We start from the raw sequence: 7,973 nt of genomic DNA, 5'->3' as shown, positions 1-7,973 counted from the left end.
GGTTGAAATGAATAACCTTTAATAATCCTTTACAGGAAATTACAGTGCCACAACAGCTTCAAGACAGACATAACACCACACATTTCCACAGATATCTTCAATACATAATAAGTTAAAATTTTTGTGCATTATAAAACCTTATAGCAGCTGGTATACAAGACTTCCTATGTCTCTCCGTTTTGCACATTGGTGCAATCAGTCTCTGACTGAAGATGCTGCACTTGATCACCTTCAGGGCGTGGAGTGGGTGAGTGGGGTTGGCCATTATTGAGCCTAGTTTTGGTCTCTACGTGGACCGCTACGTGGCAGCCCCACGTGAAGGACGGCCATTAGAGCAAAAACTAGCGGCCAGCATTAACCACCTATCCAACAGGCCCCTACAGGAGCAGGTGGTTAATGAGGTCTTAGAATAATATACAGCTCCTGAAAATTGTGAATCGCTTAACGTGCCGGCTGTCAACAGCCAAATCTGGGGGCACGTTGGGTCAAATATTCAAAATCAGGAACTAAAACTTCAGCGGATCCTCAGGCTTCTGACGTCAGCCATCACCTCATTTACTCGTTCTGTGGATGGTACAGAAATGACCATAAACCAGCAGGACACCCTCGCACTGCTGTGCAATACACAATTCGAGATGAATAACCTCCGCAAGGAGTTTATAAGACCTGCCCTCAACCCGAAATTCACGGGCTTGTGTAAAACTCCAACCATTGAGTCAGATACACTGCTCTTTGGCAAAGACCTCACCAAAAAAGTCAAAGACATGGAGGAGGCTTCCAAAGCTTTCGGCCTCATGAGGGCAGGCCCTGGGACGAGCAAAACCAAAACCACAAAACCGAAGTGGCAGTACCCCATCGCGTCCACCAGTCGACGTCTACCCTATGGGACTGGTGAAAGCTCGGGGTCCATATACCACCACCGGAAGCCTTTTTTAGGCCAAGGCCCAGAGCGGACCCCATGGAAAATGAGCCATCCCCAAACCTCACCAACACGTCAGACAACACAAAAGGCTCGTCATCCTGTGAAGAAGCAGAAGAAACACCCATAACCATGGAGGTGGGTGGGTCTGGTTCCTACCAGCATATAGAAAGTAGGGGCTCAATACTAACAGGGGGAGATTACACCTGTTTAAGGAAGCATGGGAGTCTATCACGAGTGACAAGTATATACTCAATAGCATTCGTGGATACAAAATACAGTTTGCACTAGAAAAATTGCCACCAGTTCAGCATTCACCCCAGAGGGTTTTTTCCCTCTCAGTTAAAGAAAAACGAGAGAGACAAGCTGAACTGGTGAGACTAATCACTAAGGGTATCATTGAAAAAACAAAACATGAACCCTTGGAATTTGTGTCTAATATATTTACTAAAACCAAAAAAGATGGTGGATGTCGCATCATCATTGACTTAACTTCACTAAATCTGTTTGTTAAGTATGTACATTTCAAAATGGAAACGTTTGTTACTGCCAAACAACTGATTGCCAAAGCATACTTCATGGCAAGCATTGACCTCAAAGATGTTTACTATTCAGTACCCATTCATAAGGATCATCGCAGATACCTGAAATTTACCTGGATGTGGCAACAATGACAGTTTAAAGTGTTACCCACGGGTTAACATCAGCCCCAAGATTATTCACCAAGATACTAAAACCAGCCCTGGCAATATTAAGGAGACAAAAACATATTGTCATGGCATATCTTGATGATATCTTAATAGTAGGCAAAACCATGGAATTGGCTATATCAGCTGTATCAGCTACCAAATAATTGTTTGAAACCTTGGGATTTGTCTTACATCCAGATAAATCTAAATTGAAGCCATCCACAACCATGGACTTCTTGGACTTCACTATTAACTCAGTCCACATGTCCACATAACTTTACCAAAAGACAAAACAACGGAATTGGCACAATCATGTAACAATTTAATGGTCAACGAGCGACCAACTATTCGACAAGTGGCAAGAGTAATTGAGAAAATGGTAGCAGCATTTCCGGCTACACAATTTGGACCTTTGCACTATCAAAACTTACAAAGAGCAAAGGTACAGGCACTAAAACGACATGCAGGTCATTATGATCGTATCATGAAATTACCCACTGAAGCAATATCAGAGCTACAGTGGTGGGTAGAAAACGTTTGGCATAGTTCCAGCCCTATCATCATCATTAACCTTACTTTAGTTATCCAAACAGATGCCAGTGCTCAAGGCTGGGGAGCAACTAACTCCATATCCAGCACAGGTGGTAGATGGACTAACCCAGAGTCATCATTACTACTTACATTGGGCATTAACTATCTAGAGATGTTGGGTGCCTTTTACGGTTTAAAAGCATATGCATCAAATATGCATCACTTGCATGTACGGTTACAAATAGACAATAATACTACGGTGGCGGCCTACATTAACCATATGGGCAGCATAAAACGATATCATGCAACAAATTGGTCAACACAATCTGGCAATGGTGTGTCGAAAGACATATTTGGCTATCAGCAACTTACCTGCCAGGTAAGCTAAATACAGTGGCAGACACCAGGTCACGCAAATTTAATGACAACACCGAATGGATGTTAAACCCCAAAGTGTTTGCTAAAATTATCAAGCAATATGGCACGCCAGATATCGACCTATTTGCGTCAAGGCTAAATCACCAGGTACCTATGTATGTCGCTTGGGAACCAGACCCTGAGGCAGCAGCAGTAGATGCATTCGCGCTGGATTGGGGAAATTTCTTCTTCTATGCATTTCCTCCCTTCTGCCTCATTAGTCGGGTACTGCGCAAAATACAAATGGACTCTGCTTCAGGTATTTTGATAGTACCCGACTGGCCTACACAGCCATGGTTCCCATTACTCCACGACATGGTTGATATTTCCCAGTAACCCAGAATTATTAACACACCCAGTATCTGGCATAAGCCACCCATGACATGATAAAATCAAACTCCTGGGTTGCAGATTTTGAAAAGACCATTACTGGGACTGGGATTGTCAGAAAATACCATCAACACCATGTCAGCACCTCACCGAACATCCACAAGAAAACAGTACTTGCCCAGCATCAAAAAGTGGGAGAAGTACTGCTTGGATACAGGGACCACCTACTCAACCGCAACAGTTACCAACGTACTGGAGTTCCTGGCAGCCCTTCACCACGATGAAGGACTCAGCTACAGTGCCATCAACACACCTAGAAGTGCTCTGTCTGCCTATTTAACTCAGGCACCAGGACATCAGGCCATGAGGTTCCACCCGCTGGTGGTTAAACTAATGAAGGGAATTTACAACTCTAACCCCCCCAGACCAAGGTACACCCATATATGGGATGTCAGTGTGGTCCTGACATACCTCAGGGGATGGCCACCAGCCAGGTCCCTCACCCTGGAACAATCTACGCTCAAGACTATCATGCTGATGGCACTTGTATCTGCACAGAGGGTCCAGTCACTACACCTTTTGCGACCGGACAACATGATCATAGCTCCAGACCAGACCAGAGTAGACCAGGAGCACCCAACCCAGTCGTGGAATTCCGGGCTTACCCGCCAGAACCACGGTTATGTGCCATGACCCACCTACTGTCCTACATAGACACAACCAAAATAATTCGAGGGAGTGAAAAAGCCTTATGGGTCAGTCACAAAAAACCTTATGGTTGGGTGACGAGCCAAACCATTTCGAGATGGCTCAAGCAGGTGCTAAAAGCTGCTGGTATAAACACTAACATGTACAAATCTCACTCCACCAGGGCAGCATCCACGTTGACGGCCAAAAGAATGGACGTGCCTATAGACCACATCCTGGCTACAGCAGGGTGGTCAGGGGAAAGAACATTCCGAACTTTCTATAATAAGCCGTTGGCAAAACCTGCTTTATTTGCAGAGAAAATGTTACAGTCTGCAAATATTTAATTTAAGCCCAGGGGAGCAATTTAATTTCTTTGTTGTTATTGTTAATAAATACCATTGTTGTTTTTACAAACAGATTCATTGGTTGATTACGATAACACACTTCCTCCGTCAAGGACTTCGGCAGTGAGTGAAGTAAGAACTGTTACACGGTTTGAAATCAGAGCTTTAAAATCTTCACGTAGTCACTCATGTGACTCCGAAGCAAAATAGTAAGATTATACGAGAATTTACCCAGTTTGAAGTTTGATCTGTATTTTATGAGGAGTTACGATGAGGGATTACGTGCCCTCCGCTCCCACCCTCAATAATATGGGTCAAACTGATAACTGAGGTCTCCTTTTCTTTACTATGTTTATTTCAATAACTGTGTCTATCTGTGATTCCACACCGCTGCTTTGAAGTATGCCGCGCATGCGTGCTGAGCGGGCTCTTCACGTAATCCCTCATCGTAACTCCTCATAAAATACAGATCAAACTTCAAACTTCTCGTTTAATCTTACTATTTTGCTCTCCTAATTTGAGAAAGGACATCCTTGCTGTTGAGGCAGTGCAGCGTAGATTCACAAGGTCAATCTCTGGGATGGCGGGACTGTCATATGAGGAAAGATTGTAAAAACTGGGCTTGTATTCACTGGAGAGGGGATCTAATAGAAACGTATAAAATTATAAAAGGACTGGACAAGTTAGATGCAGGAAAAATGTTCCCAATGTTGGGGGAATCCCGAACCAGGGGCCACACTCTAAGAATAAAGGGGAGGCCATTTAAAAGGTTTTCCATCCAGTTGTGAATTTGTGGAATTCTCTGCCTCAGAGGGCAGTGGAGGCCGATTCACTGGATGGATTTAACAGGGAGTTAGATAGAGCTCTAGGGGCTAGTGGAATCAAAGGGTATGGGGAGAAAGCAGGCACGGGTTATTGATTGTAGATGATCAGCCAAGATCACATTGAATGTCGGTGCCTGCTCTAAGGGCCGAATGGCCTCCTCCGGCAACTATTTTCTATGGCTGATCGATCTCTCCTTCATAACCCCATTTTCGTGCCCTCTCCCCCTAACGCCTGACACTCGTACTCATCAAGAATCTACCATCATCCTCCAGGCTTCCACTACTCATCGCTTGGATCTACCATGAAGAAAGTGCTCAGTTGCATTGGAATTGGCGTTGGTGAGATGAGAGCGTGGCCAGGGTGGTGTGGGTCTCTGATGATGCTGGCTGCCTTTTTGAGGCAGCGACTCCTGTAGATCCCTTCGATGGTGGGGAGGTCAGTACTGTGATGGGCCTTCGATGGTGGGGAGGTCAGTACTGTGATGGACCTTCGATTAGTAATAAAACATTATCGATTAAACATGTGAATTAAATAAAATACCAGAGCAAAAGGAGGCTACAGGTTTTTGGTTATTGAGTAAAGCTACTACTTGTGGACGGTGTGAGCTACAGGGAGGGGTTGAGCATGCTGGGTCTCTAGTCCATGGAGCGCAGGAGGATGAGGGTGATTTTATAGTGCATAAATCATTAGAGGATTAGATCTGGCAGTCTTTTGCCCAGAGTAGGTGAATCGAGGATCAGAGGGCATACAGTAGGCTTAAGATGAGGGGGGGAGAGGGGAGGGGAAAAGATTTAATTGGAACCTGAGGGGTAACTTCTTTACACAAAGGGTGGTGGGTGTATGGAACGAGTTGCCAGAGGAGGTAGTTGAGGCAGGGACTATCGCAATGTTTAAGAGACATTTGGACAGGTACTTGGATAGGAGAGGTCGAGTGGGATATGGGCCAAACACAGGCAGGTGCGACTGGTGTAGATGGGGCATGTTGGTCGGCATGGGCGAGTTTGGCCGAAGGGCCTGTTTCCACGCTGTGACACCCTGTGACTCTAACAGGGCAGGTTCTGACTTGGGGCAGGGCCAACATTGGTGGGATTAGACAGGAACTCGCAGAAGATGATAGGTCTATGGAACTTCCGGAGAGTGGGATGCTTTAAAAATTGTGACGATGAGAGTTCAAAGCAAGAATATTGCTCTTAGAGTGAAGGGGTAACATGGACTAGTGGAGTGCCGCAAGGTGCTGGGATCCCAGTTATTTACAATATATATTAACGATTTAGATGAGGAATTAAATGTAACATTTCCAAATTGGCAGATGACACAAAGCTGGGTGGCAGTGTGAGCTGCGATGAGGATGCTATGAGGCTGCAGGGTGACTTGGACAGGTTGGGTGAGTGGGCAGATGCATGGCAGATGCAGTATAATGTGGATAGATGTGAGATTATCCACTTTGGTGGCAAGAACAGGAAGGCAGATTATTATCTGAATGGTGTCAGATTAGGAAATGGGGAGGTGCAACGAGACCTGGGTGTGCTTGTTCATCAGGCAGTGAAGAAGAAAGCTAATGGCACGTTGGCCTTCATTGCGAGAGGATTTTTGAAAAGGGAGGGAGAGAGAAAACGGGGAATTACAGACCAGTTAGTCTAACTTCGATAGTGGGGAAAATGCTAGTTATTAAAGATGGGATAGCAGCACATTTGGAAAGTGGTGAAATCATTGGACAAAGTCAGCATGGATTTATGAAAGATAAATCATGTCTGACGAATCTTATAGGATTTTTCGAGGATGTAACTACAGGTGCACAACCTTTTATCCGAAAGCCTTGGGACCAGACACTTTTCGTAATTCAGAATTTGTCGGCCTTCGGAATGGAAATTTTTTAGCGTAGATTTTAATGGCTGGGTCAGTGGTAGAGTGCTCGGCTCATATCCGCAAGGTCGCGAGTTTGCGCCTTGATCCTGGTAGTTCCTCGGTCGCGAGTTTGAGTCTTCAATGTCGTTTTTTCTTGCAGAATAAATGTCTGTATGAAATGCAGTGTGTTGAATGAATTCCTGAATTTGTAAATGTGCCCGCAGCATTGAATCACCTCTCGCACTCATGTCACCCTAGCGGGGCTACATGCCCTTAGGCGGCCTAGCTCGGGGATTCTTGAATCCCCGAGCTAGGTCACGAGTTTGCACCTCGATCCTGGCAGTTACTCGGTCGCGAGTTTGAGTCTTCAATGTAGTTTTTTCTTGCAGAATAAATGTTTGTATGACATACAGTGTAGGAGAGGTGTACTGACTGTGTGGGCAGAACTTTGGAAGTGATTGCCCACCAGTCTAATAAGCTGCTGTGTCTCCCTGTCCCTGGGATAGCAGGGGGCGATCAAACAGCACATTAACCCCCTCCCCCTCCAGAGGAATCCTCTCCCCGATGGGCCGCTACGGCGACAAGTTGCAGTTTGCCCACAGCCCGAGCTGCGCCGCCTCATCCGCCACCCCAAGAACAAGACGTACCTTGCACACCATCAGCTTCTGACTCTAAGTGTTCCTCTGGAGTTGGAGCAGGGCTGGGCTGGAGTTTCTGCTGGCTGTGGGTCTCTGGGTTCTCCGTGCTTGCGGCAGGCCTGGTGGTCGATGTCCAATTGGTCCTGACTTCTCCGGTGACTGCATTGTATGCTGGCATCGCCGACGTGAAGACAGTGCAAAGCCCCCACGCCGGTGCAATGGGCGGGGAGCTGGAGAGGGGAGGGAAGGGGTCACACACATAGTCGGGGAGCAGAGGGGTGTAGGTGGGGTGAAACTGAAGGGAGCGACAATCTGCTGCCGCCTGCCCGCTGAGTTAAAAAAGTTCCCACGCAAGACTCACGATACACTGTGTATCGTGAGTCTACCATGGGGACTTTTTAACTCAGTGGACAGGCAGCGGCATATTGCCAATTATTAACCCTCCCGCGCACTATATCCTCACCTTTTCTTTTATGAATGGGAATTTAGTTCCCCTTTCTTCGAGGACCGACCGGAGGTTCCGCTGTCACCTCTGCGGGCTGCCCTCGGTGAACGTTTTCAAAGACCTTTCTTCAAGGACCGAGAAAATGTCCGCTATTCGGCGGTTTTCGTTATTTGGATCTTCGGATAAAAGGTTGTGCACCTGTAGTAGAGTGGATAAGGGAGAACCAGTGGATGTGTTGTATCTGGACTTTCAGAAGGCCTTCAACAAGGTCCCACATAAGAGATTAGTATAAAAACTTAA

Source organism: Leucoraja erinacea, unplaced genomic scaffold (assembly GCF_028641065.1).
Source record: "Leucoraja erinacea ecotype New England unplaced genomic scaffold, Leri_hhj_1 Leri_358S, whole genome shotgun sequence".
Taxonomy (NCBI): domain Eukaryota; kingdom Metazoa; phylum Chordata; class Chondrichthyes; order Rajiformes; family Rajidae; genus Leucoraja; species Leucoraja erinaceus.
The sequence above is the reverse complement of the archived record's forward strand: the minus strand, read 5'-3'. Positions refer to the sequence as shown.